The 27,556-nt window shown below is 42.7% G+C and overlaps 1 pseudogene; it reads left to right on the forward strand.

Moving 5' to 3' along the window:
• The first annotated feature begins 35 nt into the window (after nt 1–35).
• On the forward strand, nt 36–27,556 carry LOC117517972 (annotated as a pseudogene).

A 27,556-nucleotide genomic window follows, 5' to 3' on the forward strand; every position in this document is an offset into this window, starting at 1 on the left:
GTATAGCATTCGTCTGACACTGATGGACAGTTCGAATGGCTGATGCCATGGACAGTGACGATCGCCAGCATGGCAACAAGTTGGCTGTTCTACAGGCCAAAATTGACAATGACAAACTCATGGTCAGCATGTATCTGCAGCCCCAGCAGCGGTGGTGAAGTGGACATTGATGGAGATGATGGATGAGGCCATAGATCCAGTGCCGGAGACAGTTTTGGTTTTATACCTGCTTTTGGTCCAGTGTTCATTTTGATTCCATTTAAAGCGTGAGGTCGGCGGTTCGCTTTGTTTTTCTTTTGGTTAGTTTTGGTGCTGTTTCGTTCCTTTCATTCAAACCATCGTTGAAGACTTCGTAGACATTTTTAGCAAATTTCGTTTTTAAGTTCGGTTTGATTTCGCTTGATTTGCAGGCTTTTTGATGATGGGAAAGGTGCAGGATCTTTCGTCTTCCTTTTCCTCGATGATCTTGACGATCATTTGACTTTTTATCCTTCGTCCAGCTATCACTGTTGCTGTGTGACCGGGCTTTAGTCAGACTTGCTCTCAGAAACAGTCATAACCTTCTAAGAAGAAATCAGCAGGTCTCACACTGGACCAGAACAACCCTTCATTAGACATAGAACAGGTCATGTGTTTATGCAGAATGTGTATTTTCCTGGATTTCCCTTGTTCATGGCCCCTCAGCCTGAGCCAACACCACTCTTCTAAACATTTGTTCAAATCCTGTAACTCATTGTCTTCTTATTTTTATTAAAGGGCCACAATGTCAAAGTTACCACCCAGCTAAAAGGTGGTCTCAGAGGTGGGTTCATGTGTGTGTTGGATTCCTGTTTGTTTAGCTTTGCACTTTGTATAGCAAAAGAAATGAATGACCTACATGGACTTGTATTGTATACTATGTATACATTTAATCAGCTGTGTGAAAAAACATGTAAATATCTTTTAAGTTTTTTTTTTTTTTACTCTGGCTTTTGTAATTATCTTTGATGTTAATATATTATACCAAATAAAGTCATTCACAAAAAGTTGTTAGTTTTTATTCTCTTGAGTGACCCTGACATTTTTATATTGAGCCTTATTTTTCACTTAATTTGGGTTCAGCTTTCTACTTGGGAAAAAAAAATCAATTTGAATCAGTCCAGTAGTGAGTTAGATTGGTAGCACTGCCACTGGCTAAACGGCTATACAAATAGGTGCATGGGGCAGTCCAAAAACCCTCAACGTAAATTGCTTTTGTTACCGCTTCTTGTTGCCAACTTTTTGATAAAAGTACTATGGTAAATAATCAGATTTTTAAAGATAAGTAAAATTCATATTATTTGGGAAGTTTAAAAGCCCAATGCATTTTTCCACAAAAGACCACATACAAATAATAATCAATGATTTATGACTTGATCAACATGATTATCACAATGAAAGTGGGCAGCAATATCAGCTGTGTATTCCCACATGAAAGTAGTTCAAGCTACATAGGTCTGCGAGCATGTTGTGGCACTTCATGTCTTTGCATCCACAGCACCAAGTACTGCCCCGGGGCTGGATGGCAAGCACCAAACAAACAACTGATTCACCCGTATGACTGAAAATTAACCCTCTATTATCTGCAGCCAGGTGAAACATGGATGTTGCCTTGTCCTTCTTCACCCAGTGGAGTCCCTCAACACTGGGGCATCCTGTGCACTGGATCACACACAAATATCCCTCACAATGCAAATGATACTCCTCATTTGAGTCTCTCCAAGTAACCACTCATTTGATACAGTCATTCCAGTGGTACCCAAGGATCTCTGAAGAGTCTTAGTACCAAAGACATCTAATCTTTGCCTTTAAGTCACTGGTTAGTGTCCAAGTCTCATCCACACAGCAACAGGAAGACTTGGACCTTCATTCTCTGCAAAGGTATACGATTGGCAAATCCTCTGTCAAGCGATGCCATAAGACCTGTGAGCTCTTCCCAGGCGTCTCTGAATCTTGAATGCTGAGACCCAGAGACAGGAATTTCACTGCTGAGATAAGTGAATATCTTGAACAATTTCAAATAATTTTTTTCTGTATAGAGACAAAACTATTCACTTCATTCTGGTAAGCAGACTCATCTCCTCCAGTGATACAGACTACCACCGTGGTGTACACCGCACACATAATGAAGGTGTTTGCTAGTGTGGATAGGGGTACAGTCAGGGGTTTAGGACGGTGAAGAGCAGTGGGCTCAGCACGCAGCCTTGAGGGGAACCGGTGTCCCGACGAGATGAGCCATGCATTGAGAGGAGCTCCACCATGCAACTGTGCAGTGCACCACGCATGTGCATTTTGCGCCACGCCCGACTTTAAAACCTCTCCCCATCGAGTTTAGCTACCTCTCGCTTTACCGCACAACTGCGCATGTGCAAATCTTTCTACACAGACTTTAACACCACACCCGTGGAGTTGAGATCCCCCAGCGAAGAAAACTCACGTACTTTTTGTCTTTACAGTGGTCCCTCGCTATAACGCGATTCACCTTTAGTGGCCTCGCAGTTTCACAGATTTTTTTTTAGTGCAATTTTGCATGCCTCTTCTTTTTTTTTTTTTAACAGCACATTGTGTTCTGCGTCCTCATCAGGCAGGCCGGTCGGCATCACCACTATTGCTCTCGCTGCCTCCGATGCAGTTACCGAGTCTGCGGGCTCAGTAAGCGCTGCAGCAGGTCACTCACACGCCCCACTGTGCTGTGCGGAGTTGCGGCCAAAATCTGGCAACAGGTCCAGATACTACACTTGCTGTTTTGATGCAGAGCACTCCAGCAGCCTGCAAGGATAGAATTCTTGCGGAAAAATCCGCAGCGCTGCATGGTCTCGGTAACCGCAGCTGCAGAGCTCCGTGGCCACTGAGAGAGGTTTGTATCTTTTTAATGACTTGGATTCTTTGCGGGTCCCGTATCCGTCCAACAACAGTAACACCGGAGGCAGTGAGCGAAGAAACAGCACGCGCATTGTGTTCTGCGTGTGCCTGTTTATAATCTTCTCGTCCAGAAGAAAAAAGAGCGTCAACAACTATCCATAACTGTTCTTCACTCAGAAAAAGACACCTGCACAGAGGTGTCACTTAGTAGAAAGAGAGGCGTGGTCAGAGGAACTGTGAAATACTGGTCAGTCACTATTAATAATTTCTTATGTGTCCAACCTTGTAGGTTGATCGTTAAAATTAAATTCATGACTTCTAAAAGCCATCATAATTATTTATAGGAAAACGTTCTATTTTTATTTCTCAAACAAATGTTTGGGCCTGAAAACAGGTTTTGATCTTTGGTTTCATTCTATAATATTGGACTTATTTTTCTACTAAGGTTTGAACTTTGAGAGTGTTTACACACGAGAGAAAAGTGAGAAAATGTTAATGCCTGTTTGAGAAAAGTGTATGAAGTGTGTAGTGAGGGGTTTTACAGCCTAAAACATCTATAATAATTGTAAAAACAACACTGACTACTTCGCGGATTTCGCCTATCGCGGGTTATTTTTAGAACGTAACTCCTGCGATAAACGAGGGACCACTGTACATAAAAATACGGGTCTTTTCAATTTTAAAAAGTAAAGTTTTGCATGTATACACACTGTCTTTAAAGCAAAATATTGTCGTTAGATGACAATAGTACAACAGTCCATTTTATTGTAGGGTAAAACTAATACTTTTATTGTGATGAACAATTATGGCAATAATAAAAAAAATGGCCTCCAGGTTAAGAATACTTATCTTTTTATAGTGAGTACATTTTACACATTACTACATTTGAATGAACAATTTATTTGCCAGTCGAAGTAAGCAAAAATTTTTTAAGAATCATATATTCAGTGAGTGAAAGTGAAATGCGAAAGGGAGCTTAACTCAGCTCATCTCGACAGAACACCGGTGCTGAGTGTGACAGCTGTGGAAATTTGGGGGCCAATCCTGACTCTCTGTGAGCTTAAACCAAAGACATGTGGAATGAGGTAGACCGAGGTTCAGCAGTTTACTCACGTGGTCGTGGGGGAGGATGGTGTTGGATGCTGAACTATAATCCACGAATAGAAGACAGGCGTAGTTACTGTGTTGCTTCTTGTGGCTGTGGATAGTAACAAAGCTTTTTGTGGGTTCTACAAATTAGTTATGCTAACTTGAAACACAGATCTGGAGTATTTCAAAACATGTTTTGAACATTGTTCCGGAGTCTGTATCAAAAGCAAGACATCATGGGCTGTACTAAATGGGGCCTCAGTGCACCACCAAGTGATTTAAAACAACTGTTTCGAAACGCTCCAGCTGATTTGGTGTTGAAACATGAAAACACAGGTGAAGAATGACGTACCATCGCCTGTTTTCCAGGTTCATATTTAAATGCTGCAGTCAACGCACAGTTGTACGTTTACTGGCACGTATGTTTTTGCAAATGAACTCATCATTTATGTACATTTTCTGACCATTCCTTTGAGCACATGCTGTACTTGTAAAATACCAACACTGTGCAGCTGCTCTCACATCTGTCACTACAGGAAATGCACCAGTGAGACGGGTGGCCGGGACGTCTTGTAACACTTCACTGAAGCCTGGAAAACTGGACATTGCTGTGAATTTGTTTCAGACATGCAGCTGCAGAGGTTTTCCTCTGGCTGTGCGCTGATGTGGACTCATTCTGTCTTTGTTCATGAACAATCCAGCGATGCAGCTGTGCGCGCTGCTGAAGTGGAAATGCTGAATTGCACTGCTCTGAGTTGATGACTTAAACTTGGAGACTTATAAGACATCTCAGAGTCCAACATGGGAGGTCCTCTTTTGCACTTTTTAAAAACAGAATAATATATCAGCAAAAAAAGGAAAAAAAAAAAGGCTGAATTGTCTGACCTACATACAAACTGCAGAGGACCATACAGAGGAGGTCCAAAAGAAATATTTATTTCTTCCCTTGTTGCTTCATGTTTAAATGTTTATTTTATCGTGTCTAGTTTTGTATCTGCTTGCAGCTTGGATGAATTTAATAATGCTAGACTCTTTATCACAAAGAATGTTTATCCTGGCAGGTCTCATGCAGTCTTTTTTTCCTTCTTTTTTTGACATATCTGGGTAAACAGTTATTAAACAATAATGGTACAACTGAACATTAGGATGAAGAATAACAGGAAACTGTTATTTTTATGTTCCTTATTGCTGAGGAGTGGTATGAAACACAAAATATGTTTTTGTTTTTCTGTTACTAGATGTGAAATTAGTGCCACATTTCAACAACGCTAGCTGTGTACCCGGACAACAGTTGGGTGTGAGAGTTGTAGATATCTACAACTCAAGGATTGATGCTTTATCTAGTTCACATTAGGAAATTATATTTGCTAATTATTTGTGTGTGTTGAAGGTTGCAGTTGGCTTCTCCTTAGAAAAAAATTGCAAAAGGACCACCTCACGGAATAATCACCAAACCCACACGGTACGGTGCATCCGGAAAGTATTCACAGCACTCCAGTTTTTCCACATTTTGTTATGTTGCAGCCTTTTCCAAAATGGATGAAATAATTTTTTTCTTGAAAATTCTACACACAACACCCATAATGACAATGTGGAAATATTTTTTTTTCTTTTTTGCAAATATGCACATGCCTATATTTTAACATGAGGAACTAGTCCTCTTTTCCACGGGATGAAGGAAGCGGTGAAAAAAATCTAAGTGCCCTCTTCAACAGGCCACGGGAGCATATGGTATTTGTTTGATCCATCCAAGCATGGGGATTTGTATAGATGGACAACAAGATTTCCTCTCCAAATGTAGTATTATAGATTTCCTCCTTGGCCACTCCTCCTCAAACCATCTTCAGCTACATACAGCGAAGGAAACCTCAGTCGGAGCCTTTTAACAGTCTAAAGGTTTAATAGTCTCACAGGGCAGGACTCACATGCAATAAACATGCACATGCTGAAATCACACAACCAAAGTGTGAATGTAAACAAGACTGAAATCTCAGAGCACACAGGGAGTGTTGTTGCACACGATGCCATTAAGACTTGACATTTGTACATAGAAAATAGTTGTTGGTTGCTATATTAGTGTGTGAAATGATCTCATTCTGAGCACCTTTTAAACTTTCAATGATGTGATACCATATTTTCTTCATGATATTATTCATTCATTTTCTGTTCCTGTTTTCTTCAGTCAATAGTCAGGGGCATGCTGGAGCCTATCCCAGCAGTCATAGGGCATGAGGTGGTTACAGCCTGGGCAGGACACCAGTCTATCACAGGACTACACATGCACGCACACCTACATTCAATTTAGAGTCACCAATTCACCTGTAGTTCTTTGGAATTGGGAGGAAGCACAAACATGGGGACACAAATCCACACAGAAAGGACCAGGTGGAAAGTGATCCCATGGCCTTATTGCTGTGAAGCAACAGTGCTAACCACTCATCCACTGTGCTGCTCTGTATTCAGTCATGGCACAAAATAATACTTTTGCCGATGTGGCCCAATACGATGCAAGACAAGATTTTTGGTCATAATACAAAACAACAATGTTTTTGTTCTAAAGTCAAAACACAGTTTATTTTATTTTATTTTATTTGGTCCTGGTATAACAAGAATGTTTTAGATTTTACAAAAAGAAAACATAACCTAACATTTTCATTTTTGAATCTATATTTATGCAAAGCAACATAAGAATTCAGTCGAAACAAACACAAGTAAAAGAAACTTTGCTGTGTGAATGTAAAACTTGCAATTTGAACAACCAGACACACAACTAAGGGCCCCTTCACATAGTACGAATAAGTAGAAATCAGGGCGAATCACGGCGGAACAGTTTGTATGAGCGAACCATGAAAACATCGAGCCAACGGGCAGGCGTGAACGATCCTGCAGCGATCCCGCTGTTGTGCACACTTGTGCATGACACCCTTGCAGCGGGAACACAATGCGAGCAGCTGGAACATATGTAACCACATCGCGCAGCTGCTGTGAAAACAAAAAAGAAAAATACGAGGTCTGTGAGAAAAGTAACAGACTTTATTATTTTTTTCAAAAACAATATGGATTTGAATCACGTGTGATTGTTTGATAAAAAATTTTTCAAAACCTGTAAGGCACAACTGAGTGGACACCATTCGATAAATTCAGCTGGTTTTCGGTAAAAAAGATTCGGTAAAAAAAAGATTCGCATGTCGTGCCGGACCCGACCGCGGGGGGTCGCCACAGGAAAAACACCTCCGTTGGAAACCTTAACGGACAAATTGGAACATGCCCAAGCTGTTAAACAATTTCTCAGATACTCACTTGTTGAAAGCCATCAAAAGCCACCTGAATTTTACAAATGGTTTTCAACACGGAGGTGTTTTTCATGTCGCGGCGCAGATTGATTTGTCACGTCGTCACGGATCCGACTCGACAAATTCGTCCGCATGTTCTTTCATTACAAAATCTCCTTTAACAGTGGAATGTCGGGGTAAACTCCTGATGCCGGCTTCTTCTGAAACTTCTCTGTTCTCTGACGACATCCTGGGTGAACAGAGCTTTAAATTAGGATGTTTTCAGCTCGAAACAGCCAGACGGACGCCACCTCTGACCGCGCCACGCCGATCCGCTTTGTGAGCTGTCCTTAAAGCGAAAGAAACTCCACAATCTCTCATCAGCCGTTAAACTTTACACCGAAAACAAGCTGAATTTCTTGAATAGTGTCCACACGGATATCCCTCACCGGTCCTGAAAAATTTGATAAAGCAACGCACGCCGTCTCCCTACAGCTTCTCAGACAAAGAGATTCCGACGGGAGGGGGAGTCCACACCTCATTCAAAGCCTGCCCACAGGAAAATGACATCACCGACAGGCATGACAAAACTCACACATGCGAACGAGGGTTCAAGCTTGTCTGACGTTAAAACATATGAATCAAATCCATTTATTTTTTGAAAAAAATAAAAGGACTGCTTTTTTTTAATCACAGACCTCGTACATGCCACCCATGGAATTTGAACCTGCAATTTACAAAAGCTCTGATTACCAGATGGAAATTTTACCACTGCGCTACAATCACTGTCTTATACCAGGAGCGTGAAATGGCTACAATCAACAAAGAGATAAATGTATTTTTTAAAAAGAGAAAAAAACCCCCACTGTGATAACTGACCAAACAGCATTTGTTATGGCGTATTTCTGGTTATACATTACTGAAAGTGACAAATTTGTCGCACTCTTGGCTTGTCATATAGTTCTGCGATGCGCTGCTCACAGGACACGTGTCCTTTCAGACAGACGTGACATTCAGATCGCCTGCTGCGTGTCCACATGAACTGACATTCCGTTTCAGCTGGAACAGCCTGTCAATGCGCCCACCCCGTCGCAAAAGTGATATGTTTTCATGTATTTCCATTTGAGGACAGCAAGCGCACACGCGTGTGTCCATCAAAACATGGTACATGTTCTGCAGCTGTGACGTCCAGGACCAGAGATGTCTCAACAGCTGCTGCTGTTGGCAGCTAGCCACACCCCCTGTCCAGTCAGTGCACAGACCAAGGTGTCACTCTGTGATCAGATGAGAGGCGCCTTGCCTGTGGGGGAGGCGCAAACCACATGCACATCATATGTTGGGGGAGCGGGGGAGTGAGAAACACACGCACATGTGTTGTGGGGGTGCCGACACTCTGGCATGCCACATATGTACTTGGCAACTACGCAGTCGTGGGGGCACTGTTCGATAATATGTGTGCTAATTCAAAATTTTATGTTAGTTATCAAGTATTTGTTCCATCATGCATGCGCAAGTTTCAGATAAAGGGAGGGCTCCCCTGTCTGTGGAGAACCAGTAAGATTGAGATTGTGAGTCTAAACCACCCCCAGTGTAACGGCCACATTCATCGCCAGCTCGAAAGTGATCGTCTGCTGGCTGTTTTCGTGCTAACAGTGTGAATGGCCACACATTTTCTAAGTTCCAAGCGAGCTGTGTTAGATGTTTGTGTGTCACCTGAAATTTGGCTGACACCTGCTGCGAGAGGGGTTGAATGGGATCTCACAGGGCAAACTGTTTCTCAGCCACTGGTGTGCGCAAATAGTTGTAGCGACATGTGTATGAGGCTCCAATTTTACATGTACGAGGTCTGTCCGAAAAGTAACGGACAACTATATGGATTTGAATCGTGCGCTTGCATCAGCCAAGCTTGAACCTTTGTGTGCATGTGTGAGTTTTTTCACGCCTGTCGGTTGCGTCATTCGCCTGTGGGCAGGCTTTGAGTGAGCACTGGTCCAGCCCCCTCATCGGATTTTCATTGTCAGGGAAATGGCTGAGCGACTGACGATTTGCTCCATGAAACTTTTTTCAGAAACTGTGTGAGACAGCCAGGTGGAAACCATTCAGAAAATTCAGATGGCTTTCGGTGAAGATTCTATCCGCGTCACACAGATTAAGGACCATTACAACTGGATTAAAGACGGCCCACACTGGCGGAGGGCGCGCCGCTCCGAGCGGCCATCGTCAGGCTGAAACGACCAGATCATTTCCAAAGTGAAGGCTGTGTTGACCCAGGATGTCGTGTGACTACCAGAGAAATCGCAGAACATGTGGACATCAGCACTTTTGCGGCACATTCCACTGTTACAGGAGATTTTGTAATGAAAGACGTGCAGAGGAATTCGCGCGTCAGGACAGAGCCGCTCACCTCCGTGTTGGAAGTCTCGCAGGACATGTTGTGGCATGCCCAGCTGTTACACAATTTCTCGGATACTCACTCGACTGAAAAGCCACCGAAAGCCGTCTGAATCTTCCGAATGGTTTCCAACACGGAGGTGTTTGTTGTGCGCCATGAGCGGCTCCGTCCCGACGCGCGAATTCCTCCGCACGTCTTTCATTACAAAATCTCCTGTAACAGTGGAATGTGCCGAAAAAGTGGTATGTCCACCTCTTCTGCCATTTCTGTAGTAGTCAGACAACGTCCCGGATCAACACAGAGTTCAGTTTGGAAATGATCTGGTCATTTCATCCTGTCGATGGCTGCTCGGAGCACGGCGCGCCCTCCGCCAGTGTGGGCCGTCTTTAATCCGGTTGTAATGGTCCTTAATCTGTGTGACGCGGATAGAATCTTCACCGAAAGCCATCTGAATTTTCCAAATGGTTTCCACCTGGCTGTCTGACACAGTTTCTGAAAAAATTTTCATGGAGCAAAGCGGCAGTCGCTCAACCATTTCCCTGACATTGAAAATCCGACGAGGGGGCTGGACCAGTGCTCACTCAAAGCCTGCCCACAGGCGAATGAGGCAACCGACAGGCGTGAAAAAACTCATGCATGCGCATGAAGGTTCAAGCTTGGCTGATGCAAGCGCACATGATTCAAATCCATACAGTTTTTGAAAAAAATTAAAAGGTCCGTTACTTTTCGGACAGACCTCGTATTGCATACAATTTCTGCTTCATGCGCAATTCAGCCACATTCATATTATGTATGAAGGGGCCCTAAGGTATGATCCACAAGTGAAACTACACCAGTACACAATATTCTTTACACTAATTATTACACCTTATAGACATGCACCCACATACCCATGCTCAATGGTACTCGAAAGTCATGATATCCTTGGGCTTTTCTTCTTCTTTGTCTTTCGGCTGTTCCCGTTAGGAGTCACCACAGCAGATCAATCATTTCCATTTCACCCTGTCCTCTGTATGTTCCTCTGTCACTCCAACCACCTGAATGTCCTCCCTCAGCACATCCATAAACCTCCTCTTTGGCCTCTCTCTTCTCCTCCTGCCTGGTGACTCCATCCTCAGCATCCTTCTCCCTATATACCCTGGGTCCCTCCTCTGCACATGTCCAAACCATCTCACTCTCGCCTCTCTGACTTTGTCTCCAAACCATCCCACCTGAGCTGTCCTTCTGATATGTTCATTCCTAAACTTGTCCATTCTCGTCACTCCCGAAGAGAATCTCAACATCGTCAGCTCTGCCACCTCCAGCTCCACCTCCTGTCTTTTTGTTAGTGCCACCGTCTCTAAGCCGTACAACATAGCTGGTCTCATTATTGTCTTGTAAACTTTTCCCTTCACTCCTGTTGATATTCTGCGGTTACAAATCACTCCTGCCACCTTTCTCCACCGACTCCACCCTGCCTGCACTCTCTTCATCACCTCTTTACCACATTCTCCATTACTTTGAACAGTTGACCCCAAATATTTAAACTTATCTACTTTCACCACTTCTACTCCTTGTAACTGCACTGTTCCACTGGGCTCCCTCTCATTCACACATGTACTCAGTCTTGCTTCTACTGACTTTCATTCCCCTTCTCTCCAAAGCATATCTCCACTTCTCCAGACTAGACTCAACTTCCTCTCTACTTTCACTACAGATCACAATGTCATCTGCAAACATCATAGTCCATGGGGACTCCTGTCTGATCTCATCTGTCAACCTGTCTGTCCATCACCACTGCAAACAAGAAAGGACTCAGAGCTGATCCTTTGTGTAATCCCACCTCCACCTTGAATGAGTCTGTCATTCCTACTGCACATCTCACTGCTGTCACACTATTCTTGTACAAGTCCTGCACTACCTCATCATCATCATCATCAATTTTATTATATAGTACCAAATCACAACAAACAGTTGCCCCAAGGCGCTTTATATTGTAAGGCAAGGCCATACAATAACTACGTAAAAACCCCAACGGTCAAAACGACCCCCTGTGAGCAAGAGAGGGTGTCTGTCTCCCTGATCTGAATTGGGAGCTGGTTCCACAGGAGAGGAGCCTGAAAGCTGAAGGCTCCCTCCCATTCTACTCTTACAAACCCTAGGAACTACAAGTAAGCCTGCAGTGCCCTATTGGGGTGATATGGTACTATGAGGTCCCTAAGATAAGATGGGACCTGATTATTCAAAACCTTAAGTAAGAAGAAGAATTTTAAATTCTATTCTAGAATTAACAGGAAGCCAATGAAGAGAGGCCAATATGGGTGAGATATGCTCTCTCCTTCTAGTCCCCGTTAGTACTCTAGCTGCAGCATTTGAATTAACTGAAGGCTTTTCAGGGAACTTTTAGCACAACCTGATAATAATGAATTACAATAGTCCAGCCTAGAGGAAAAAATGCATGAATTATTGTTTTTCAGCATCACTCTGAGACAAGACCTTTCTAATTTTAGAGATATTGCGTAAATGCAAAAAGCAGTCCTACATATTTGTTTAATATGCACTTTGAATGACATATCCTGATCAAAAATGACTCCAAGATTTCTCACAGTATTACTAGAGGTCAGGGTAATGCCATCCAGAGTAAGGATCTGGTTAGACACCATGTTTCTAAGATTTGTGGGGCCAAGTACAATAACTTCAGTTTTATCTGAGTTTAAAAGCAACAAATTAGAGGTCATCCATGTCTTTATGTCTGTAAGACAATCCTGCAGTTTAGCTAATTGGTGTGTGTCCTCTGGCTTCATGGATAGATAAAGCTGGGTATCATCTGCATAACAATGAAAATTTAAGCAATGCCGTCTAATAATACTGCCTAAGGGAAGCATGTATAAAGTGAATAAAATTGGTCCTAGCACAGAACCTTGTGGAACTCCATAATTAACCTTAGTCTGTGAAGAAGATTCCCCATTTACATGAACAAATTGTAATCTATTAGATAAATATGATTCAAACCACCGCAGCGCAGTGCCTTTAATACCTATGGCATGCTCTAATCTCTGTAATAAAATTTTATGGTCAACAGTATCAAAAGCAGCACTGAGGTCTAACAGAACAAGCACAGAGATGAGTCCACTGTCTGAGGCCATAAGAAGATCATTTGTAACCTTCACTAATGCTGTTTCTGTACTATGATGAATTCTAAAACCTGACTGAAACTCTTCAATAGACCATTCCTCTGCAGATGATCAGTTAGCTGTTTTACAACTACCCTTTCAAGAATTTTTGAGAGAAAAGGAAGGTTGGAGATTGGCCTATAATTAGCTAAGATAGCTGGGTCAAGTGATGGCTTTTTAAGTAATGGTTTAATTACTGCCACCTTAAAAGCCTGTGGTACATAGCCAACTAATAAAGATAGATTGATCATATTTAAGATTGAAGCATTAAATAATGGTAGGGCTTCCTTGAGCAGCCTGGTAGGAATGGGGTCTAATAGACATGTTGATGGTTTGGATGAAGTAACTAATGAAAATAACTCAGCCAGAACAATCTGAGAGAAAGAGTCTAACCAAATACCGGCATCACTGAAAGCAGCCAAAGATAACGATACATCTTTAGGATGGTTATGAATAATTTTTTCTCTAATAGTTAAAATTTTATTAGCAAAGAAAGTCATGAAGTCATTACTAGTTAAACATAAAGGAATACTCGGCTCAATAGAGCTCTGACTCTTTGTCAGCCTGGCTACAGTGCTGAAAAGAAACCTGGGTTGTTCTTATTTTCTTCAATTAGTGATGAGTAGTAAGATGTCCTAGCTTTACGGAGGGCTTTTTTATAGAGCAACAGACTCTTTTTCCAGGCTACGTGAAGATCTTCTAAATTAGTGAGACGCCATTTCCTCTCCAACTTACGGGTTATCTGCTTTAAGCTGCGAGTTTGTGAGTTATGCCACGGAGTCAGGCGCTTCTGATTTAAAGCTCTCTTTTTCAGAGGAGCTACAGCATCCAAAGTTGTCTTCAATGAGGACGTAAAACTAAACTATTGAAGAGATACTCTATCTCACTTACAGAGTTTTTTAGCTACTCTGCACTGTGTTGGTATATGGCATTAGAGAACATAAAGAAGGAATCATATCCTTAAACCTAGTTACAGCGCTTTCTGAAAGACTTCTAGTGTAATGAAACGTATTCCCCACTGCTGGTAGTCCATCAGTAAATGTAAATGTTATTAAGAAATGATCAGTTCTACCTGAACATACTTCTCTGCCACTCCAGACTTCCTCATACAATACCACAGCTCTTCTCTTGGCACCCTATCATAAGCTTTTTCTAAGTCCACAAACACACAATGTAACGCTTTCTGGCCTTCTCCGTACTTCTCCAACAGTATTCTCAGAGCAAACATTGCATCAGTAGTGCTCTTTCTCGGCATGAAACCATATTGCTGCTCACAGATTTTCACCTGTTTTCTAAGCCTAGCTTCTACTACTCTTTCCCATAACTTCATGCTGTGGCTGATCAACTTTATGCCTCTGTAGTTACTGCAGCTCTGCACATCACCCTTGTTCTTGAAAATAGGAACCAGCACACTTCGTCTCCACTCCTCAGGCATCCTCTCACTTTCCAAGATTTTATTAAGCAGTCTGGTTAGAAACTCCACTGCCATCTCCTAGACATTCCCATACCTCCACTGGAATGTCATCTGGACCAACTGCCTTTCCACTCTTCATCCTCTTCATAGCAGCCCTCACTTCTTCCATACTAATCTCTTGTACTTCCTGACTTACTCTCACCACATCATCCAGCCTTTTCTCTCTCTCATTTTTGTCATTCATCAGCTCTTCAAAATATTCCCTCCACCTTCTCAGCACACACTCCTCACTTGTCAGCACATTACCATGTGCATCTTTTACCACCCTTACCTGCTACACATCCTTTCCAGCTCTGTCCCCTTGTTTGGCCAGTCGGTACAAGTCCTTTTCTCCTTCCTTACTATTCAACTTCTTGTACAGCTCGCAATATGCCTTTTCCTTTGCTTTTGCCACTTCTCTTTTCGCCTTACGCCGCATCTCCTTGTACTCCTGTCTACTTTCTTCATTTCTCCGACTATCCCAAACTTTTTCACCAACTCTTTCTCCTTATGCTTTCCTGGACCTCTTCATTCCACCACCAAGTCTCCTTGTCTTCCTTCCACTGTCCAGATGTCATACCCAGTACTGTCCTAGCTGTCTCCCTCACCACATCTGCAGTACTTTTCCAGTTGTCCAAATTGCTTCCCCTCCAACCAGTGCTTCTCTCACCTGCTCACTAAATTTCACACAACAGTCTTCCTCCTTCAGCTTCCACCATCTAATCCTTTGTTGAGCTCTCACTCTCTTCTTCTTTACCTCTAAAGTCATTCTACAAGCAACTATCCTATGCTGTCTAATGACACTCTCTCCTGTCACCACCTTACAGTCTCTGATTTCTTTTAGCTTGCATCTCCTATAAAGAATACCCTGTGCTCCTCCCTTTTCTTAAAGTAGGTGTTCACCACAGCCATTTCCATCCTTTTTGCAAAATCAACTACCATCTGTCCTTCCCCATTCCTATCCTTGATACCATATCTACCCATTACTTCCTCATCACCTCTGTTCCCTTCACCAACATGCCCATTGAGGTCTGCTCCTTTCACCACTCTTTCATGCTTGGGCACACTCTCCACCATCTCATCTAACACACTCCAGAAATCTTCTTTCTCCTTCATCTCACAACCTAACTGTGGGGCATATGCACTGATGATATTCATCATCACCCCTTCAATTTCCAACTTCACACTCATCACCCTGTCAGACACTCGCTGAACCTCCAACACACTTTTAACATACTGTTCCTTTTAAAATGATCCCAACACCAATTCTCTTCCTGTCCTACCCACCACAACTCGCACCCACTGCCGATGCTCCTGCTCTTACTTCCCTTCCACTTGGTCTCTTGTCCACTTGGGCTTTTACACATTTTATTTCTTTATGCCTTTTAAAAAACAAAATTGATGCTTATCTATATTGAAATGATCCCCTTTTAACTAATCTCAAGGGGGGTGGATGTTCTCTGGGACAAAAAGCTTGATGCTGTGATAAAGCCAATTAGGCTTGATGTGGACTGGTGTATTGGTTTACAATGTACTCACAAATGTAATAATTTTATTGTTTTAAATGTTTATACTCAATACGAGTCCAGTGAAAATGAGGTTGAGTATCTGAATAGACTGGCCTTTATGCTTTTATTCAAGATAATAGCAGCTGCAGTGTACATGTGGTTGGGGATATGAACTCTGATATCTCTGACAGCAGTTCACTATTTGCTCATCATCTGACCTGCTTCTGTGATGATAATAACTTCACTCTATCAAGTAAAGTATTGTTGCCTATAGACAGTTATACATACATAAGTGAACGTGGCACACTACATCATGGCTTGACCATTGTTTTAGTACAGCTGATGGTCATGCTGCCATTGAGAAAATGGATATTAAATATGGGGTAGCGCTAACAGATCACATACCTTTGGCCTTCACTATTAATGTTGCAAATTGCCATCTATAATTACCAACATTAATAATGTTAGAGGCAATGTGTCTACTAAAATAGACTGGTCTCTTTCTGACGAGGACTTGGTAACATATCATACAAACACAGACAATACCTGAATAATATTCATCTCCCCAAAGAAGCCATTTTGTGTAAAGATGTTCACTATCAAAATGAAGAACACAAACTGACCTATGTGTCATGTATATGCTGTAGTGGCTCTGTATGGGGGAAAACCGCTTGTTAAAAACAAGAGAATCAGGGCAAATAAAGTAAGACCTGGATGGCATGAACATGTGGCCCCATATCATGCTGAAGCCCGGGAAACTTATAAGTCTGGGTCCTGGCTGGGAGACCTAGGCAGGGCCCAGAGCTTGAGAGTAAAAAGCTGGCTAATGCCAGATATAAGTATGCTGTTCGTTTTATTTCTAGAAATGAGCAAGCCATGAGGGCTGACTTTAGGCTAGTAAAAGATGGATAACAGTACACTGACTTCTGGAAAGAGGTGCGGTTCCTCAATAATGTAAATCTTCCCTTCCTTGTACTGTTGAAGGAGTCTCTGAAGATAATATTGCTGAACTATGGAGAAAACATTTTAGTTCTCTTTTAACTGTTTACAATATGACCCATGATGAATCAATAACAATCCTGACACACGAGGTGCATGAGGCTATACAGAGACTACCTAACGTAATGTTAGCTGATGGATTTTTTTAACTGATAGATCTCAGCGTGTTAGTGATTGTTTATCTGATGCTCTTATCTCCTCCACTGGTTCACCACAGAGCTGTGTTCTTTTTCTTTTTATATAGCAATATGTACCAAAGTCAACACCAAGGAGGATTTATTGTTAAATTTGCTGATGATTCTGTCATTGTGTCTCTTTTAAATTCAAATGACCTAGACCATGGCCCTGTGGTGTCAGATTTTATCAGCTGTGTAATTTGATCCTTTTTAGACATCAGTGTGAACAAGGTCAAAGAGATGATAATTGATTTAAGGAAAAAAACAGGATGCCATCTCCCCTGTAGTTATTAATGGTATGGCTGTGGAAATTGTGCAGAATTAGAAATATCTTGGGACTGTTATTGACAATAGACTTACCTTTGAACATCAGATTGACCAGGTATGTAAGAAGGCTCACGAATGCATGTATTTTTATCATAACCCAGGCATGTTAATGTGGACAGCACATTTATGAAGATGTTTTATTGAATCTGTTCTTACCTTTTCTTTTGTCTGCTGGTATGGGTTTCTAACTGTAAAAAAAACAACAACAAAAACTGCATCGCATTATAAATGAGTGTAGTGATATTGCCGGGGATGCCGTAATGACCTGCCATCCATACATTAAAAACAGAGCTATTAAGAAGACGTGGTCAATCCTGGATGATCCCATAAACCCTTACACAGAGTTCAAACTGCTTCCATCTGGTTATAGACAAATTGCCCCAATGAGGATAATGAAGACACCTGGATACCTTGATACATCTAGTCATGTTTTCTACGGTGATGGAGAGATTTCAGGAAAGGATCTTTTACGGGCAGCACGGTGGCTTAGTGGTTAGCACTGTTGCCTCACAGCGAGAAGGTCATGGGTTCGATTCCCATGGTCTTTCTGTGTGGAGTTTGCATGTTCTCCCCGTGTTTGCGTGGGTTTCCTCCGGGTGCTCCGGTTTCCTCCCACGTCCAGAGACATGCAGGTTAGGTGGATTGGGATCTTTAAATTGTCTGTAGGTGTGTCTGTGTTTGTTTGTCTCTTTGTGGCCCTGTGACAGACTGGCGTCCTGTCTGGGTGTACCCCGCCTCACACCCTATGACTGCTGGGATAGGCTCAGCCCCCCTGCGGACCCTTAATTGGACAAAGTGTAGAAGATGAATGAATGAATGAATGAATGATCTTTTGTTACTTTGTGTTTCACTGATTGAGTAGCCAGCACACTAACATATGAGATTCATCCAATGATCCAATATCATGTATGCAGGTGCCACAGGGTGGTCTTTATAGTATTTAGTTTTCAGAGTTATTGTGCTTGTACTCCTGATACAAAACTGTTTGCTCTGTTAGAATCCCAGTGTCACCTCAGCCTGAGACACTTTGACTCAGTTTAACTGTATCTGCTGCTTGCAAGTGCCTCTTTCTGAACTTCTCTCTGGAAATTTTACACCTTGCAATAGATGCCACAAAACCAGTAACAAGACATATCATATAGGCGCATCAATGTATTACTTATCCGGTGCTCTTCTTCTAGGGGAATGTTTGCTTGATCAGCCTCACAAACCGCTGCTCCTCCCTGACGCGCTGCCAGGAGCGTCCTACAGCCTGGAGCGTCAGGTGAGCTTGCATTCGGTGAAGCCTCCAAGCCCTGTCCCTTCATGCAGCCACCGTGTGGTCGTCTGTGGTGCACAGGAAAGTCGAACGGCCATCTGGTGTGCATGACCCGGCATTTCCCCTGGGCTGATGGCACCCATTGTGGGGATGGACAGGTCTGTGAGCAAGGGGTCTGCACTGACAAGTATCAAGTCCAACAAAAGAGGGTAAACGCTGGTTATTTATATCAACATATTACACTCAACAAAAATATAAACGCAACACTTTTGGTTTTGCTCCCATTTTGTATGAGATTAACTCAAAGATCTAAAACTTTTTCCACATACACAATATCAGCATTTCCCTCAAATATTGTTCACAAACCAGTCTAAATCTGTGATAGTGAGCACTTCTCCTTTGCTGAGATAATCCATCCCACCTCACAGGTGTGCCATACCAAGATGCTGATTAGACACCATGATTAGTGCACAGGTGTGCCTTAGACTGTCCACAATAAAAGGCCACTCTGAAAGGTGCAGTTTTGTTTTATTGGGGGGGGGGGGGGGGGGATACCAGTCAGTATCTGGTGTGACCACCATTTGCCCCATGCCGTGCAACACATCCCCTTCGCATAGAGTTGATCAGGTTGTCAATTGTGGCCTGTGGAATGTTGGTCCACTCCTCTTCAATGGCTGTACGAAGTTGCTGGATATTGGCAGGAACTGGTACACACTGTCGTATACGCCGGTCCAGAGCATCCCAAACATGCTCAATGGGTGACATGTCCGGTGAGCATGCCGGCCATGCAAGAAATGGGACATTTTCAGCTTCCAAGAATTGTGTACAGATCTTTGCAACATGGGGCCGTGCATTATCCTGCTGCAACATGAGTTGATGTTCTTGGATGTATGGCACAACAATGGGCCTCAGGATCTCGTCACGGTATCTCTGTGCATTCAAATGCCATCAATAAATGCACCTGTGTTCTTTGTCCATAACAGATGCCTGCCCATACCATAACCCCACCACCACCATGGGCCACTCGATCCACAACATTGACATCAGAAAACTGCTCACCCACACGACGCCACACACGCTGTCTGCCATCTGCCCTGGACAGTGTGAACCGGGATTCATCCGTGAAGAGAACACCTCTCCAACGTGCCAAACGCCAGCGAATGTGAGCATTTGCCCACTCAAGTCGGTTACGACGACGAACTGGAGTCAGGTCGAGACCCCGATGAGGACGACGAGCATGCAGATGAGCTTCCCTGAGACGGTTTCTGACAGTTTGTGCAGAAATTCTTTGGTTATGCAAACCGATTGTTTCAGCAGCTGTCCGAGTGGCTGGTCTCAGACGATCTTGGAGGTGAACGTGCTGGATGTGGAGGTCCTGGGCTGGTGTGGTTACACGTGGTCTGCGGTTGTGAGGCTGGTTGGATGTACTGCCAAATTCTCTGAAACGCCTTTGGAGACAGCTTATGGTAGAGAAATGAACATTCAATACACGAGCAACAGCTCTGGTTGACATTCCTGCTGTCAGCATGCCAACTGCACGCTCCCCTCAAATCTTGCGACATCTGTGGCATTGTGCTGTGTGATAAAACTGCACCTTTCAGAGTGGCCTTTTATTGTGGGCAGTCTAAGGCACACCTGTGCATTAATCATGGTGTCTAATCAGCATCTTGATATGGCCACACCTGTGAGGTGGGATGGATTATCTCAGCAAAGGAGAAGTGCTCACTATCACAGATTCAGACTGGTTTGTGAACAATATTTGAGGGAAATGGTGATATTGTGTATGTTTAGATCTTTGAGTTCATCTCATACAAAATGGGAGCAAAACCAAAAGTGTTGCGTTTATATTTTTGTTGAGTGTATATAGATCATGCTTATTGCTCCTGGAAATGAGAAGCTCCTATTGGTCTACTTCCTGCAGTCACTCACTGACGTGCATTTTCAGGAGGACGGTCGCTGGGGAAAATGGGGACCGTTTGGTTCCTGCTCACGCACATGTGGAGGTGGTATCCAGCTGTCAAAGAGGGAGTGTAACAACCCCGTTCCATTCGGTGGTGGAAGTACTGCCAAGGTGTGCGGGTCAAACACCGCTCCTGCAACCTGAACCCCTGTTCTGGCACAGGTACCAGTTGCTATAAAGTGATAAATATTACAGATAACATCTTCCTCCCCAAGTCAGTCCCATCTTTGACTTTGTATAACCTCTGTTTGTTCTTGCCAGGTAAGACTTACCGTGAAGAGCAGTGTGAAGCCAGTGGATTTGGGTTCAGCAATAACCGTATCGCTCCATCTGTGGTGTGGGTACCAAAGTACTCTGGAGTGTCCCCCTGGTGATAGGTGGTAAACTCATCTGCAGGGCTAATGGCACCGGCTACTCTACGTCCTGGCACCCAAGGTATTTTCTGTTTTTGGTAAGCCAGTGAGATAAGTTAGATGACAATGGTTGGAATGAAGGCATTTGGGGTGAGGGGGGATAGGGTGCAGTGCATACCATGCATGTGCACACAATGTCATTAACAATGTTTTTGTGACATCATCAAGACAACTTATTAGCTCGGCAGTATAAGCTTTGAAACAACTTTCTTGCCCTGTTGGTTGTAAAGATGTCCTGGAATATTTGGTTTTTTTTTTTTTGGATGATGGTCTTTGATGACCTTAACATCTTTTTGACTGAATTAGTCCAAAAGTCAATCATCTGGAGACGCTCACCCAAGGAATTTTCCTACAAGGTTTTGTAAATCTGCCTCATCCGTTTTTGGGTTAGTTAGGACATAAAGAAACAAACACTCATTTTAACTCCTTATGAAAGCCCATACAAATAAAGTTCCAGGACATTCAGCAGACAGTAATTGATCCACATTTGAGAGAGTTTTAGTGTCTACGGCACCACCCATTGGTGGCTGGATCGGTCCTACAAATGCCTCAGAAGACGTAGGGCCTGCACACTGGAGGCGGGGTTAAAAAAATGATATATTTAAGACAGCTGCCTCTGTTGTAACTGAAAGGAGTAAAGGAAGGACTGCTGCAGCGTGGCGAGAGAGTTATATCTGTCACGAAACAGGGTGTGGAGCGAGCTGTAAGCAGTAGTCTGAAGACAACTAACTCATGGTTCACTCCATTATTTGTGGGAAGATAAGAACGCACATCTGGCTGGACTGTTTTTTAAAAAAATTCTTTTTTAAAATGCCAGTAAATGGTTGACAGTATTTTATGTGCTTCATTAGTTGCTATGTTTTCCATATAATATGATAAACTACCTGCAGGGCATGGGGGATGGGGGGGGGGGGGGTGTTCCTGAGCATGTTAACATATTAGAGACATGTGTGCATACTGACTGTGGAGTTGAGCTGGTGCTGGCTCTGCTCAGCCCCCCTCGTGTTTAGAGATCATAGCGGAACAGAACCGAGGTCACATGGGTCATTAACACAACACAAAAACAGAAAAGGCCTGGTTTCCATACACAGTATTTTAAAATACTGTTCTAAGAATATGCTTTGCAATGTGACCCCAGTTTGTTATTTCCATCTGTATTAAGGCAGGTACATTCATTTTTTTTCCCCCCTCTATGTGTGTGAACACATGAGGATTATATTACAGCTGTTTACAGTCCACTAATATATGTTCTGGAGTATATGTCTCACTGGAGTATTACATAGACACAACTGTTCAAAGATGCCACTATTTCAAGCAACAAGAAGCAAATGAATTTTATCGCAACATTAACTAATTTTTAACATAAACACTGCATTGGCAAACAAAGCTAATTAACGTTGTGTATGAGGCACAAAGAACTCTGGATGTGAACTCTTCTTGATGCCACTGAACAGATTAAAAGCATCAAGAAGCAGCTAACTAAATGTAAACAAAACTTTTTAATTGATTGATTATTGTTTCCTTATTCAGATCAGTGTACAGGAGCAGGAGTCATTTGTCATGCCTCTACACGTTGCCATCTTGTGGCCATAGATGATAATGCAGTGTATTTTTGTGCCTGGCTTCCTCATAGCATATGGACTGTCTCCATAATCTTACCATACACCATCTGGTGTTTAACACAGAGGCATTTCATTATAAAGGCTACAAGTAAGATGAGGGTAGATTTAATGTTTTTTTTTATCATCCAGTTGTATGAAATAAGCAAACAGAATACTATGGAAACAAAAACAACAACTAGGCTACAAATTCACATCTTATTACAGCAAAACATAATTAATATTTGCAATGTGTTCAAGGCACTGAACTACTTTTCTTTTTGCTTTGCCAAATACACTTTTTGAATGTCAACAGTCAAACAAGTGAAACAATGGCGCTAGCTTGTTAGCTTTCCAAAGCTAGCTTCCTGTCACAGCAAAAGTTGATTTAAAAAAAATGTTCTCTAGGCAAATTTCAGACTTAAAAAAAAAAAAAACACACAAACAAAAGCCTAAGGAGGAGCTCTGCACTATATCTGATATCATGGAGGTGACCATAGAAATTAATCGGACGTCAACACTATGTACACACAAGCTATGTGGAAACGTTACCAATCAAGTAAAAAAGCAGCAACTTTTAGTCTGGAAAATCCTGTCAGTGATTGCATTTTATATTAAGTGTTGATTAGATATTTTGACTAGAAATTATACACAGTTTAATGGTAAGAGTTTATATTTTTAACAGCATTGACCTGGGTTAAATTCCTGGTCACGCTATCGGTCTTGTGTTGTTCCAGTCCAGCCACCTATATATGGTTCCAGGCCTTTGCTGGAGAAGTTACCAGTGATGGACTGGAAATATCATCCAGGGGGATTAACACTGGTGTCGCAGACCGAACGGTCCCCCCCAAAATTTGGCAGTGATGCCAACTCCTCAGTAAGAAAAGTAGCTATTGGCTGTCCTAGAACATGGCGTCATCATCTAATTTGCATAGTATGATGTCGTCACAGATGCTGTAGGAAAAAAACAAAAAACGTTGTGGGAGAGAAACGTTGTGATTGAATACATTATCAACGTTTTAATATTGTTTGGCAAATTCCATATTCATAAATTCATAAGCGTATTGAAAAGGAATTTACACAGACCTCTGGCTGAACTTGAACAATATATAAGCCGTATTAAGCTTATAGACGCTCCCAAATGTCACCAAACTGCCATGCGCTATAAGAGTTTTTTGAAGAGTATTAATGTTAAAGAATGCCTTACTTTTGTTATTGTACAATTTATTTTTTTCTATCTTTCTATATATAATGACAATACTGTGAGCGTTACTGTGGCCTCGTCCTTTGTTCGTTTGCTGTTTCTGTTTTACTGTTAATGTATTTGTTGAAAAAAATGTGACAGACAAAAAATAGTGAGTAAAAACACCTCAATAATATTGAACTACAAATAAACTTGATTGTTGGTTTGTTTATTTTACCATTAAAATTGGCTGTCACGTCTCAAAATAACTAACTTCTCAAGGCCATGGATCCTCAAAGTCCGGAGATTAATTATTCACAGCGCAGCAAACAAGGTGAAAGCTGACTGAGTCCGAGTTAGATTTGCCATTCAACGCTGGAACAGCCGTGGAGGCATTGCACGTGCGTCTTTGAACGCGGAGGATTGTAAGATATCCCTCTGCTCAGTGCTTTGCAGTCGGGCTTTTCAGCAGCAGTGGAGGTGGGGAGACCCGCTGACACTTGGTGAGAACAGAGACTATAGATCTGAGTCACCAAACACCAGAAACGTCTCCAGTGATGCCAGGAAAAGTAGCTAGATTTGTTGCTAGTAGCTTTTGAGAAAATAAGTCATCAAGAGGGTTTGGAAAGTCACCAGATTTAGCGAGAAAGTCGCTAAGTTGGCAACACTGAAAATCAGTCAGCCCCACCTTCACTGCGCATGTGTCATTTTAGAGTGTCAGCAGTATTTCACCGATTATCACCTCGTTTCTGCTTCAAACTGCACTCCAGTCATCATCTATCTCAGCAACAGATATCGGAAGCTTTTGTACAACAATCATTACCTCCGCCAAGGAGGTTATGTTTTTGATCGCGTTTGTTTGTTTGTCTGTCTGTCAGCAGGATAACTCAAAAAGGTTTGAACGGATTTTGATGAAATTTTGTGGAGTGGTTGGAAATGACAAGAGGAACAAGTGATTAAATTTTAGTGGTGATCCGGATCCCGATGCTAACGTGTTAGCATGTCTATGGCATTTTCAATGTTAAAAGTTAGCATTAAGCAGTTGCAGCTGTCATCACGTTTGGGTGCATTTGTTTTCAAATTGTAATATTTCTCAAATTTATTTTTGTTTATATATTAATAATCTAATGATTATTATATACAGTTTTAGAGAAAGAGACAAAAAGAAATAGATCACTGTGCCAAGGAGGGAATCTCTTTAGGGTCAGTGACCCTATGGCCTTGTTTAGAGAAGTGTTTCATAAATGTTAAAAAATTCATATATTTGCAGTTTAGTTGAATAATAAATTTAATTTTGTCTATAAGCACATGCGATATCAATATCAGTGCTCAGATGACAGTAGCTTCTGCGAAAGGTGCAAGTTGCAATAAACTGTGATGCCAAGCGCTAAGGATACATGCTATCCAGTCACAGCAGATGAAACTTTTCTTTACTACTGAGGAAATATCATTGTTAGACTTTTTTAGGTTCAATGATTCCACGGTGTGTAGATGTTATGGCGTCAGTGACCCCATGGCCTTGGCGGAGGTTGTCGTAAAACGAGACTGGTTGGTTGCTGCGGTGACGCTGTGTGGCTCCTGTGTGAAGCTTAGCTAACGTAGCATGTACATTGCAAACTTTTACAACTTTCAAGTTTTTAAAATAAGAATTTTGCAGCATGTCTGTGTCACGGAGCGACATCATACAGAGCGAAGATGGCGAGAAAGACGGTTTGAAAACGTGTGATAAGGACAAGAATCCGTGGAATTGTTGCTGGCTTCATGAACACACACCTGAAAGATAAACGGGAAAAGCGAACTGGGGAAGAGATCAGAGCACCGCAGCTACACGAGCTGCTAGCTGCTGCGTTCACAGTGCCTCCGTCATTTAAAGGTGTCAGTAATGACTCACCGATTATCGCCTTGTTTCTGCTTAAAATGGCCTCGTTTATCCTTAAAACTGACTTCTGAATGATTTAAGAGGTTTTACGAGCAGCCAATCTGCTCTGTCAGCCTGAACCCGTCAGCTCTCACAAGCTAAGCAGTGCGGGACCTGGTTAGTACTTGCATGGGAGACCTCTTTGGAACACCAGCGGCTGTGTGTGTTTCTCCAGGTAACACTGGAGTTGCATCAGGAAGGGCATCCGGCGTAAAACCTGTGCCAAAATATCAATGCGGATCTGGTTGTATCCGCTGTGGCGACCCCGAACACAAAACGGGAGCAGCTGAATGGACAACCAAACTTTGTCATCTGATAGTTAATAATCACATTATTCCCTTTGATCGCTTTGGGTGAAGAGAGTCTGTCTCAGACAAGCTGCTGATCTCCGAAATGACACGTGTGCAGTGGAGGCAGGGCAGATCAGTTTTTAGGGGGGACTGTTTCGGTCTGTGACACCGGCACCAACAGGCCTCAGGACAGATATAAGACTTACTTCTGCTAACTGTTGTGTCATTTCTGTCATGAAGCTTTGTTTTTCATACATTTGATGAGTAATGTTTCTTTTCAGTTGTTAGCAGACTTCACTTTGTTGTCACATTGTATTAAAAAGTTAAATCACGCTTGTGCACTCCAGGTTGTGGATGGAACGCCGTGCTCCCCTGACTCTACAGGAGTGTGTGTCCAAGGGAGGTGCATTAAAGCTGGCTGCGATGGAAAAATTGGCTCCAAAAAGAAGTTTGATAAGTGTGGAATCTGTGGAGGTGATAACAAAGGCTGTAAGAAGGTGTCAGGACTTTTCACAAAGCCTGTGTGAGTAAGCACGCACATTATCATGCAAAGCCACTGGAGAGCGTCACTCTTTTTTCCACTAACGATAGCATTCTCCACCTGATAACTCTCATGATTGCTATGTTTTTTGTATGCAGGCTTGGCTACAACTTTGTTGTTATGCTGCCAGCAGGCGCAGCCAACATAGATATCCGTCAGCGAGGCTACAAGGGAATGCCAAGTGATGACAACTACTTGGCGGTAAAGAACGCCGATGGCCAGTACCTGCTCAATGGGAACTATGTGGTGTCGGCGGTGGAAAGGGACATCATAGTCAAAAATAGCCTGCTCCGCTACAGCGGCACATTGGGCCTCTCAGAGACCTTGCAGGCTGTGCATCCTTTGGGAGAAGCACTTACTGTGGAGGTGCTGTGTGTGGGTAAGATGACACCTCCTCGTATCCGATACTCCTTCTACCTCTCCCGTCAGATCAAAGAGAACAAGATTTTAAAGAAGGAGGTCCAGGAGCACTTCCACAACAGCGTCCTAGCTGAAGATGGTGTCAAAGAGAAAGAAGACCTGAAGAAGTCTTTCAGCAAGGAGGATTCTGTTCTTGTCAAGTGGATATCCACAGCGTGGGACAGGTGCTCGGTGACCTGTGGGAATGGGATCCAGAGGAGGATGGTGCAGTGTGTTGAGGCTAGACGGGAAGCCGGGTTTGGACTGTAATCCAATACAACGACCCGCAGCCACCAGAGTTTGTGGAGATCCTTGTCCACATGTGGCATGTTCAGGAGTGGTCACTTTGCTCCAGAACCTGTGGGAAGGGCTTCAAGAGACGGCCATTGCAATGCCAAACAGAAACTGGGCATCTGCTTCCTAGAGAGCACTGCACTGGCATACGCAAGCCACAAGAGTTGGACTTCTGTAACCTGAAGCCATGCTAGTGTCAAAAAATGGTTGAACTTATTAAAATGACACCACCTGTAAGCATTGCAGTCTGATCCAAAAATGTCTGGTGTGGATTTTCCACTTGGATCATGAGACTGAGAAGATGATTGAAGGGCAATATTAGGACAGAAAAGCTGCAGAATGAATGCTGGAAAATATTTTTATTGCTGTTATTGTAACTTCAAATCACATTATCTTGATCGAAATTTGATGGTAACACACAATATAAAAGATAAATCCCGTGTACTTTCTACAC

This window comes from Thalassophryne amazonica, chromosome 9, assembly GCF_902500255.1.
Source record: "Thalassophryne amazonica chromosome 9, fThaAma1.1, whole genome shotgun sequence".
Taxonomy (NCBI): domain Eukaryota; kingdom Metazoa; phylum Chordata; class Actinopteri; order Batrachoidiformes; family Batrachoididae; genus Thalassophryne; species Thalassophryne amazonica.